The sequence below is a fragment of the Microchirus variegatus genome (assembly GCF_963457635.1).
Source record: "Microchirus variegatus genome assembly, chromosome: 3".
NCBI lineage: Eukaryota > Metazoa > Chordata > Actinopteri > Pleuronectiformes > Soleidae > Microchirus > Microchirus variegatus.
In genome coordinates this window covers 37,275,167-37,287,848 of record NC_139804.1, presented here as the reverse complement: position 1 = coordinate 37,287,848, position 12,682 = coordinate 37,275,167, and the positions used below count along the sequence as shown (strand labels likewise).

The 12,682-nt window shown below is 40.8% G+C and overlaps 1 protein-coding gene across 2 annotated transcripts in view; it reads left to right on the top strand.

Moving 5' to 3' along the window:
• Positions 1-12,682, top strand: part of LOC310924293 (calcium-binding protein 8-like) — a gene marked incomplete at both ends in the record, with an annotated part of 90,653 nt that overhangs the window by 56,042 nt on the left and 21,929 nt on the right. The window lies entirely within an intron of this gene.

Genomic DNA, 12,682 nt, shown 5'->3' with positions numbered 1-12,682 from the left:
CCACCGTCTCTCTCTCTCATCTGTTTCTCCTCAGTAAAGGGGATGAATTACATGAGTCGGGTCATATGGATTCCTCTGAATCCCACTAATGAGGACTGTGACCCTCGGGCAGTGCGTCGAGTCTGTCGCCCTCCAGAGGTTAATGTGAGGAAAATCTCTTTGATTAATAACACGCATCCGTAATTGGCGATTGATAGCTCGCTCGGTGGCTTTAGGCAGCCCCCCCCCGCCCCCCCCCCCCCCCCATCGTCTACTCCCTTTAATGAATTACTCACCGTCTTCAGATTTCTTTTAAGTGAAGTCGTCTAAGGTCTGTTGTATTTTTGATTTGCTGCTGGCAAAAGATGCTTCTGTCGTTGTTCCTGCAGCAAATGAAACATGAATGAATCTGTTGAATATTGAACTCTGTTCAGAGGCTTCAGATAAATTTCCCTGAAGGATTCACAGAATTAAAAAAAAAAAAGGTCCTGATGTGAATATTGATCTTCACGCACGTCTTTGATCGCTTCGCCGTTCCCTGCTCGTGTCTGAAGACGCCATCAAACTTGTTTCAAAATGAAGCTTTGTGTTTCTTCTTCTTTGATGGAACACAAGCGTTTATTACAATGTTCCTGTTTCCTCCTGCACAGAAGTCCAGAGATAGAATCAACGATTCCACAACGAAGCACACAGGTGATCCTTTGTTGCCTCTGTCATTAAGATACGATTTTAAACACCAAGTGTTAAAGGACTTTCCTCACTTAAAGGTCACATAGAGTGGTCCTGTTGCACATATATGTGAGTTATGGAGGTCTACTTACATTTATTAAGTTGTTTTTATGGTCAAAATCCTCCTAGTTGATGTAAACGAGCCGATTGAAATCTGTCCTTTTCGAAGCGCTTGTCAGTCGAGTTATTTTTAGCCATAAATCTCGCCCGAGAAGACAGAGTGTGTTGTGATTGGCCAGCCAGCGTAGAGCCTTCCCACCTGTGTTGTGATTGGCCAGGTATCTGGAAGTGACGTAATCTATCACGTCAGCTCTCAGAAGCACAGCTCCCCCCTCTGGAACGGTGGATGCACTGCTACTCATTATCAAAACATTGTTTTAACAGTGTTTAAAAATAGCTTCTTCACGACTCCCCTCCTCAGTCCCTTTATGACTTTAAACCGGAGTCAGACCCAGAGTCAGAAGACACTGTTGCTCGTGAAACACCTCCACAACGGACGTTATTCTTCTTCTGTGGTTCAATGTACGCAACCGGATGTGCCCGGACTAGTGCCCGGAGCAGGACGATCGGTTGTTCAGGAGAACCGCTGCTTACGTAACGTTAACGGGATTTTCAGTGATCTCGTTGAGCCCTGAGATTACAATAAAACACAACTTTCTCAGCAGTGGCTGAACTGTTTGTTTAGAACCGTCAGGGCTTCATAAACAAGGTAATGACGCAGATACACACAAAAAAAACCAGCGATAATAGGAACTTCCGGTCTAGTTCCGCTTTAACACAAACAACACAAGGCAACGATAGGAAGTGAAGCAGTTTACAAAGTGACAAAAGCAAGTTTCCCAGTCCCAAAAGGCTAATATTTTTTGGAATTGTGAACTTAAAGCTGCAGTGTGTAACTTTTGACAATTTTTTTTGGGATGATATTCTGCTTCACTTTGGTCTTCACAAACCAAAACAATGTCACATTATTTATATGCTGTGTCCTTCATCTGAACATGGCCTCTGTCAAGCAGAGAGATCAGACCTGACTGAAGCAGCAAGAACCATCAAACAGTTGTAGTAGAATTCAGCACTTCCTGTCACTGTGTTGTAGTGCTGTGCTATTAAAGGCGCTAACGGCGTGAGTCCCTTAAGTAACGCTAAACTAAACAGAGGCACATATACGCAGAACACAGGTACGCCGGTTATTTGTAGCACTGCTCTTTTTTCGTTTAATAAACAGACCGCTCCAGTTCCGCTGTAGGCGTGCTAACCGGGGCTAAAAGGAGCTAATGCAGCTAACTGAGCTAACTGGTAAACGGTGCCTGGACTCCGGTGTCGCGGCGCGTAAACATGACGACATTCGCGTCATTTTCCGGTCAGTCGTCATGGAAACGTGCCGCGTGTTAACCTTTTGCACAGCACTATCAGACAGTTAAAACTTTTTTTTTTAATTTGTTGAGTGGTAGAATTCAGCACCCGTAACTTTTCATGGCCGTTTCATTGCGTTGTAGTGCTGTGCCGTTAACGTTGTCGACGGCGCTAATGGCGCGAGTCTCTAATGGAGCGCTAGCTTAAAAAACAGAGGCACACGTACACAGTACACAGGTACGCTGGTTATTTGTAGCGCTGCTCTTTCTGTTTCATAAACGCACCGCTCCATTTCGACTGTAGGCGCGCTAACCGGGGCTAAAAGGAGCTAACGCATCTAACGGAGCAAACTGGTAAATGGTGCCTGGACCCCGGTGCAAAAAACCTGCGTTACTAACAATCAGGAGTGACGTAAAACCGGTCAGTCGTCATGGAAATGCTTCATGCGTTAACATTAACACAGGTAAAGCCGTTAACGCCAGTCAAATACTCCAACCCGTTTGCTGCTGCCTCGCTTTACTAGCACAATGTTGCTGTTCCTGCCAGCCGTCTTGATGTGCACTTTACGGAGAAACATGGAAAAACATGGAAAGATTCACATGAGGGCTTCATTAGCAATGAAATAATTAGAAAATTTGGATCTAGCCGATATTTCTCATATGCTAGTTATGCAAAACAGTAGATTTTTATCAGACGAGGCCTTTAATAATGGTTAAAATCTGTTTTGCTGGTGACACACTGAATCATCCCTTTAAGTGCACAGAGATGAGGTTCTGAAGAATTAATTTCCGTCAAATCCTCGTGTGGCCCATGATTCTGTCACCTGTAAAACGTCAGTGATGGAGATATAAGTTATATAAGTTTCCCTTTCATGTCTCTGCTTGTTGTGACTCTCACTGTTCACATTACGTTTGCTTTTTTTCCCATTAATCTTCTGCGCCGTGACGGCTGGATGATGCAGTCGTAATGGAGGCATAAATATCCTCGGGAACGCTCTGTGCCTTTTACTTTTTTTTTTTTTTTTTTTTTTTTTTGGGAGGGCTGTTAAAAAGCAGCAGAGATCAATAAAAGTGCAGAGGATTCATTTTAACAATGGGAAGCTGCTGAGACTCAGGCATTAAACATAAACATAAGGAAACACGCTGAGCTTGGTTAGGTATTAGTGACTGTGTGGTTATATTATCTCTGCAGAAACATTAGAGTGTGCAGTCAAAGCACTTTATGTGCAGATTATTTTATACACAGCATTTAAAGGTGCTGTCAATGATCTGAGGTTTGTTTTCAGTACAGTTTTATCTCTGGATTGAATCATTGATTCTTTATGTGAAAAATAAATATTAAATATCCCAAACTAGAATGATCTAATTATTATTTATGACGGGTGATAATGACATAATCTCCCGAGCGTCGCTGTGATAATATAGTTTTAAGAGCAACAACAGGGTCCTGTCTGAGGGAGGTTTGACGATAACCCAGACACATAAAATACCTCCAGTCATTTATATATCTTTCATTTTTCTTGTGCTTATTTAAAGTCACATCAGAGGCTACAAGTTCTCCAGCTCCTCCTCAGGTTTAAAAGTTTCCAGGAAAACACACCAGTTCATCTTTACCTTCATCCTGCCCTCACTCAAGTTATTACAGTATATATATATTATTATAATAATAATAATAAACTTTATTTATAGAGCATGTTTCTAAACAAAGTTACAAAGTGATTTACAAGGTTGAACCAGGATTTAAAAAAAAAAAAAACAGTACAGAACGTTAAAACAGGTATTTTAAGCACAACAGAAGTTACAAGAGAAAAATAATATAATAAAATAAAATCCACTGGTAATATAAGATAAAAAACAGTAACAATAAAAATAATAAAAAGGAAATAAGACTTTTAAAAATTAAGGCGGTTCGGTTAAATTAGTAAAATGTATTTTTTTTATATTTTTATGTAGATATATTTATTTGTATATTTATTTGTATATATATGTATATATATACACGTGTATATGTATGTATAAACGTATATATGTATATATATATACATATATACCCACACATATATATTTATATATATATGTATATATATACACGTGTATATGTATGTATGTGTATATATATACATATATACACACATATATATTTATATATATATATATATACATATATACACACATATATATTTATATATATGTGTATGTGTATGTATATATATATATACACACGTATATATGTGTATATATATACACACACATATATATACATATATACACATATATATTTATATATATACAGTATATATATAATAAAATATATATATAATATATTTATTTCAATAACAATATATAATTAAAAATATAAGATAAAACTGTAAAAGTTAAAGCACATTTAAAAACATCAAAAACATGTTTTAAATACGGTAAAAATAATAATAAATAGAAATGAGAGCAAAAGGGAACAATTAAGATGAAGAACAATGAAAGTATGAATTATGAATGAGTTTTGTGCTGAGCTGAGATTGAAAGCCGACACGGAGAGCGTGTGTATATTAGTGTGAGAGAGTGAGAGTGTGATGGTGTGAAAACAGAGACACTCTTTTATAAATAATGCAGCCGCGTGAATATACGCTGCTCTGTAAATAATACATGTCCAGGCAGCAGAGGGAGAAATGTTTGCATGAGTTATGTCCTGAAAAGTGTCGGTGAGGTGGAATCAAGCACTGACGACTCATTACTTCTAACACACACACACACACACACACACACACACACACACACACACACACACACACACACACACACACACACACACACACACACACACACACACACACACACACACACACACACACACACACACACACACACACACACACACACACATATATCATATCTAATGTGATTCTTTCCTGAGTGGCTCTGCTTTCACTTTCTCTTCTGTTTTACTGTCACTGCACCACGGCCACTGTTAATGAATCTGTCCACTGAGGTCAGATCTTTACTTCTCACTTCTAACTCGATGATGATGTGAAAAAGCTTGTGCAGAGTTGAAAAGGAAACACTGTGGCAGTAAAAAAAAACTGACAACTGCAACTTCCCCCCGAAAATGTAAGAGGAGGGAGTTTTCTGCAGAGGGAAGAGAAAATCTTCTCCTGGATGTTCAATCAAGTTGCTTCGCTAAGGGTTTTGTTGTAGTTGTTGTTGTAGTTTCAGTTATATAAAGGACCTACAGTACTGCAGTCAGCCTCCAGGGGTCCATCAGGAGGCTTTGGCTTCACTCTGTTATCCGTCATAAAGGCCAGATTATACTTCTCCGTCTGCGTCACCACGGAGACGCCTCGAGCCTTCATACTTCTGCGTCGTGGTGACGGATACGCGCTGCAATTTCCCGCCCGATCAGTAGGGGTCGCTGCGCAAGGTTGTTGTGCTTCTGGCTACAGTGAGCAATGGTGTCCGAGAGAGAAAGAGAGAGAAAGACTGTTGTTGTTGAAACAGTAGCTGTTTCTCACTTTTCTGTGTGACGGAACGCAGTTTTAAGATAATTTGAGGCGAGAAATTGTCCATTTAGAGTCTAAACATGTGCTGTGTGTGTTAAGATATGACGTATTTATAGTTTGGCAGCGGCGTTATCGGCGGTGATCAGCTCCGCCTCTGTGGACGCTCGGTGCTCACTGAGAGCCGGCACAGAGCAGCTTAGCTCGGCCTGTCCTGAGGACCAATCACAGCTCTTGCCGTCTCCGTTGTTCCTTGACGGAGTGACGGACACTTAAAAAATATTTCGTGCAGTCGGAGACGACGCAGAGACTCTTCGACAGGCTCTACGTCGACGCAGAGGACTCTGCGTAACCTACGCAGAGCACTTTACGCAGAAGTATAAATTGGGCTTAATACTGTGTTCCATTAGCTTTGAATATCGCATACAAGACGTATTTACAGTGTGATTTCCTCTCAGCAATGTGTAGTTTAAACTAAAGCCCACTGAACATAATCCGGAAGGAATCTGAACTCCCGATAACACCTGTCAATCTCGCTGATGTCCACTCATATGTGCCATGCTTTGTCGTCTATTTTCCTCTAAGTGGGAACATAATTTATATAAATTGCATCATATTCTGTTGAAGAAGGCCTTAAAGGTGCATTATGTAATAAATCTAAAGCATAAAATCCTCCTAATATGTCAAAGAGACTCAGGAATAATGTTCATATAACAAACTGAACTAACCAACAACAACAGTACAGACAAAATATTTGCATTAAAAAATATATTTTGCAGACTGCAAATCATGTTTATGTTTTGAAATCATGTTTTGCCGTCATGTGGCGCCACCTACCGCCGTCTACCAATCATTGCAGTCAGTAGAGTCTCAGCTGCCGAGCAACCACGGGTTGCCAGTTACGCCTGAGCTACAATGGCGGAGAAAACGATGCCTATAAGACCTCTGTATTTTGAATTTGAGTGCAGTAACCTTTTTTGGCCACATTCTTACATATGGCGCCTTTAAACTAGAGATTGAGACGATTAAACCCTTCAGGAAAATGTTTACATACATTTTGAATAGCGTGAGAATCAGGAGACTGGATACAGATCTGAAAAATGATGATAATGTGAAGAATGTTGTGTTTTATTGTGGTAGAAGTGGAGTTTGACACTTGACTAACTTCCTTAGAGGCAATTTCTTGTCTGTTATAGGTTGAATTTTATTTGGGCTCTACATTAATTGTGGAAAAGTCATTCGTAAACTTTTTCAGGACATAATTAGAAGACATTTAATTGAGAAGTGATAAAAAGTAGGGACATTTTACTTCAAACTACTGCTTTTTGGACACTGTTTTACTTTTATATTCGATATAAATAAATGATGGTAAATGGCAAATGATCTGTATTTATATACCTTTGTTTACTTACTTATTGAAAATATAGCATGTCTACAGTGACCCTGGTCTAAAAATACCTGCCTTTTACGTAATAGTTGCATTTTCTTTCCATTCAACAACATCCACAGAATAAACTGTATATTGTTGAATAAGAACACAAACTATAATCAGATTAACTGTTAGTCGATGATATCTTTAAAGTACTTTAGGGCTTATTTTAAACTATGCAGCTACATTTAAACCCAAATTATAATCTGTAGGATGTTTCAAATGCACGACTATTTTAGCCATTAAAATCAAATGACTTCCCAGGGTTATCGGGCTAAAGAGTTTGAATTAGCAAATGCAAATGACGCGGACTTAAGAGCGCGAGCAGAGCATCATCTGTAAGCGTTGGGATTTGGCCGCTCTGCAAAGGGCTGAAGTCAGCAGATGGAGCGATGCTGGTTTCTTGGCACTTTCTCACCTCACACGCCTGTGCGTGTGTGTGTGTGTGTGTGTGTGTGCGCGCGTGTGTGTGTGCGTGTGTGTGTGTGTGCGAGCAGCTGAACAGGCCTCGTTTTTACCATTTTTACACTGTTCAGTTTGACTCCTGCTCTCAGACCCTGAATCATTTCAAACAAAGTGAGAATGTTTCTCGGTTTAATCCAAGTCCAGTGTTTCTGTCAGAATATCATTAGATTAAGATGGATTAAGAAAACACCTTTCTTTGGTGAAGAGATACAGGTGGAGTTCTTATAAGATGATAGTTATTGGCGTGTGATAAACAATTTGATCAAATTTTGTTTGAGAAAGGCAAGGAAAAGAATCTTCGTCAGTTAAACACGCTACGGTTTCTTTACTCGTGATGTTCTTCAGGGATTTGTGGGTAAACCCAGTTCCTAAATGAATGAACCTCCATCAGTGCCACAGATTCACTGTGTCACTGAGCTTTAATCACAGTGAAAATGTCATGTTTATCCAGAGTCTCGCTGTGTTCAGTGTTCCTCACACCAAACTCCTCCTGAAGACAAATAAAACTACTTAAAGGTGAAGTAAGTAGTTTACACGACTCTTGTCTTACTTCAGTCAACTTTCAAGACGACAACTTTCAGACGCAGCCGCCCCTTGTTGTTCTGTTGTTTATTTAAAGGACTTTCTGGCTCTGGAAAAAAAATCCTCAACCATCTCTTTAACTCAGGGGTGTCAAACTCATTTTCACTGAGGGCTACATCAGCATAATGGTTACCCTCAAAGGGCCAAATGTAACTGTCATAGAGAATAAATTTTATTAAAGTTTATGGTCAACACACGCCTTAAAGGTGAAGTAAGTAGTTTATAGTGCCATCTAGAGGAGAGGCTGACATTTACAACAAAGAACTGCTCCTCTGCTCACCCCCTCCCTTCCCTGAGCGATACGGTGTCCTCAGCCGGTCAAATGTCGTCCTCGTCGTCTTTCTCCGTGTCAGCAGATGAGGTTCGTGAGGCGAGGGAGAGGGCGGAGCTACCGCGGCCGTAGCAGACGAAGCGGAGAGAGAGGAGGCGGGACTTCAGCTACAAGTAAAGAGACGCTTGATTTGTTCTCTCGCGTTTGTCCTTACAGGCTCCTGTAGAAACATGGCGTCTCTCTGCTAACAGTGGCTATGCAACCGCGGCCCGCGACCATGTTATTTAACATGACTTTTTGAAACACTACGAAAATGAAACAAAAACTATTATACAGCGACTAGACAATGCAGGAGCACATAATATGTATAAAAAAGTGGATTTTGGGTTATATAAACCCATAAATACTACACAGTGTCCCTTTAAAGCTTCTTCAGTGGGAGTTCTACCGCAGCTCTTATTTCCTTCAGTTGGAGTCACTTTGTGTGAATCCTCTTCCTCCCACATTCTCTCGTAAAGGTCGCTCCCTGCTTGACTGTGGATATCGCCTGGACAGGTTGTGGGAAAATGTCTTTTTCTTATCTGCCACCTGCATTCTCTCCCTGAATAAATCTATCCGCTGACTGGTAGGAAGCAGCAAGGTCGCGCGGAGGTTGGCAAACTGACGCGAGACCTTTTACTTTTAACCGACGTCGATGTGACAGCTTTTCATTTTTTTGTTCTCGCTCCCTAAAGGCAAAGAAACTCGTCCACGAGAAATAAAAAAAACGTCTGCAAAAAAATGAACAACAGTTCACTGGTTTCAGGCTGTCTGGGTCCAACTGCTCGCTTTAAACGATAGATGGCGGAACTTGACAGAACTTGACAGAACTGACCCCCTAAAATGTCCCTGAAGTGCTCGTCAGAAGTGTGGACACAGACAGAGTGGACGTTATTCCGGTAACCTGACATCTACTTCGTCTTTATGGTAAAACTTTGTATCATCGTCTCTCTGGAGGACGCTTCAAATAAATAAAAGCAAGTCAAATCAAGAGGATATTGCAATAGTTTTGATTGAGTTTTCATGCTAGTGATCTATACCTCTGTTGTCTCTCAGGATCGTCCAATAAAAAGTTTTTCCCTGAGAAACGACAGCTGTGCAGCGTCTTCACTCTTTATGAAAACAGCAGAGAGACGCAGCTCGTCTCACATATTGCCTGGTGTCGCCTGGTTTATACTATAAATGTATGGATTTGAACAGCTTCCTGCCTTAAATGGTGTTTTGATTCCGACTGTTGCATGATGGGTGATTGCGTGACGTCGGCTACCAGAGCTCTATAGTTTATGATGGTTAAACATTGAGTGATTAAAAGTGCGATGAAATTGATCACAGTGTGTTTTTATGACCCGTATCAAAGTCATTCACTTATCAATGTTGTGGCCAATTAAAGGTGAGAAATCCAATTTGTTTCTTAAAGCTCACATAGAGTGGTCCTGTTGCACATAATATATATAATATATGTTAGTTATGGAGGTCTACTTACATACATTAACTTGTTTTTATGGTCAAAAACCTCCTAGTTGCTGGAAACGAGCTGATAGGAATCTCTCTTTTCTGACGCTGTGCTCAGCCGCGATATTTCAGACATAAATCTCACCCCCAGAAGACAGACTGTGTTGTGATTGGCCAGCCAGCGTAGAGCCTTCCCAACTGTCTTGTGATTGGCCAATACTAGGAAGTGACATAATCAGCACACCAGCTCTCAGAAGCACAGCTCCCCCCTCTGGAACGGTGGATGCACTGCTCCTCATTATCAAAACATTGTTTTAACAGTGTTTAAAAATAGCTTCTTCACGACTCCCCGCCTCAGTCCCTTTGACGACCTTTGACCCGGAGTCAGACCCAGAGTCAGAAGACACTGTCGCTCGTGAAACACCTCCACAACGGACGTTATTCTTCTTCTGCGGTTCAATGTACGCAATCGGATGTGCCCGGACTAGTGCCCGGAGCAGGAGGATCTGCTGTTCAGGAGAACCGCTGTTTACGTAACCGGACTTCCGACCAACTTCCGGTCTAGGTCCGCTTTAAACTTCCTCTAAGTCAGTGGTTTACTTTATTTGATACCACCAGAGACAATATTGAGCGCTCTTGAAGTAAAACCATTATCACCAACGTGGTTTTCAGTCTAACTGAATCATTAGACTCAGTTAATTAAAAAGATTTGTTCACAGAATGGTTCACAGTACGTTCTCCATGACTCTGACACAGTCACTTCACTGAAATACAGCAGAAGGGGTTTGATGTGATGGCGGCTTTTGGCAGCTGCACCAGACCTCCTCTGTTAAAATATTGAGATTTTTTGAAATTCCATTGCTAAATATAGGACATTAACGCATGTTGTTAGGATTTTTAAGTCTTTTTAAACTGAGTCTACGGTTCAGCAGACGTCAGAGATCGCGCTCATGACACAATCTGTCCACCAGGTGCTATCATTTATGGAAAAGCAAAAAGATAAACAGCAGGTAGAATCGACGCCAAAACTTCCTCAGCTCCACTCTGATCACATCCACTTTATTGATGACTTTATGTACATTTAGCACATGTTTGAGAACCATGGCTCTAATCACTGACCCAGCATCTTTATGGAGTTGTCTGTGTGTTCATTAGCTCACATTGAGGTGAAGAGATAGTAAATTGTATTGATTGTCAGTGTGAGTTATGCATCTGCCCAGAGGATGAGTTAGAAAGTCTGACTCTGATGCAAAGTTCTTCCACAGAGTTTATACTTCAACTCGTAGATAACATCTACTCTAAAGGTCACGGTCGCTTCCGTCTACATAATCACCAATTGATCTCAAATCTCATAAAGACCCAAGTTCACCTTTAACTGTCGACTGTCGTCGTTTTCATCAAAGCCTCAAACTCTCAAGGATTTGACCTGATGTCATTTTAGATTCACTGACTGCTTTTTTTTTTTTTTAAATGAAGATGAATCTTTCTCCTGTGGTTCAGTCTCACAAGGTCACAGAGAAAATGAAAAAGTAATAATAATAAAATCAGAGAGAGTCTCAGGGTCACACACACACTCTCATGTCTGTTCTGTGTGATCTGTGTTGTTGAATTGATCAAATTCTTCTCCTGACACTTTTGGTAATTTATTTGTTTGATTTTGAAAAGCTCAGTAGTTTCAGGGCCCAGTCAAGGTCGTGTTTGGAAACCTGAAGTTTTTCAGTTTGTTATCTGGATGAGAGGATGAAGCTGGAGAAGCGAGGGATGGAACTTTAATGAAAGCATGAGGAGCAGCAGGTCACCATGTTTGACATCTGCTGTTAATTCACACAGTCGGTACGTTTACATGCACAGTTTAATAGAGCTAATGCCTTAGTCAGACTAAGACAGGCAATCGTACAACTTGCCGATTATTCATGCGGAGGAGAAAATCAATTTATTGGCCGTGTGTGTCAGACTCTGCCTCCGTATTTGCCTCTCAGTAAGCTAGTTTCCTAATCTAGTTTTAAGTGGGGTCGTACCTATGTTCCCCGGGTCCTATGTTCCCCGTTTTTCCAAAAAAGGTCCTATGTTCCCCACTTTGTATGTGACAGGGGAACATAGGACCCTTTTTTGAAAAAGGGTAGGGTTAGGATTAGGGTTAGAGAAAGGGTCCTATGTTCCCCGGTCACATACAAAGCGGGGAACATAGGACCCGGGGAACATAGGTACGGTCCCGTTTTAAGCTAGTTTCCTGTTGACCTTTACGTCACCTTTACGTCCAAAAGTGGGTCTTCTCCGTAGCTTTCGCTCTCGCCGACGCCATCCTGTTGTTTGTTCTTTTACGGCAGTAAAAGTACTGCAATTGCACCGAGTCCGACTCCAGTCCGACTAAGCCTGTACATGCAGGAGTAATCAGACTATGAATCGCATTATCCAGGTACGTTAGTCTGACTAAGACCTGACTCGATTTCAGTTGGATTAAACGTGTTTTTTTTTTTTACATGACATTAAGAAAACCAAAGTATTGTCTTAAATGCTGTGCTTTTTTTCGGTCTTTTTGACTCTAAACAGAGCCAACATGATTCATTTAGATAATTAACTGTATTGACATTGGTTCAAAATTAGACGAGTGACCTGGATGTTGATGGGGAAGGATATTAATTCCTCTTCCTCTGTTGACACTAAATCAAAAGGCTTGACACAGCTGATGGATTAATGAAATCAGTTGTGTTTGATGCAGTAATTAAGAGTTATGTTATGGGGGTGATTTTTCTTCTTCTTTTTGCTTCTCTCCAGTGAGGTAAATGTTTATGTGATGTGTTTCTCTAGTAGAGCCTGACTGAAAACTGGTCAAACTGAACATCAATCACTTTCAGGCCATAACTCCGGCGCATTCAACGTAGTCGAGCATTGAGAA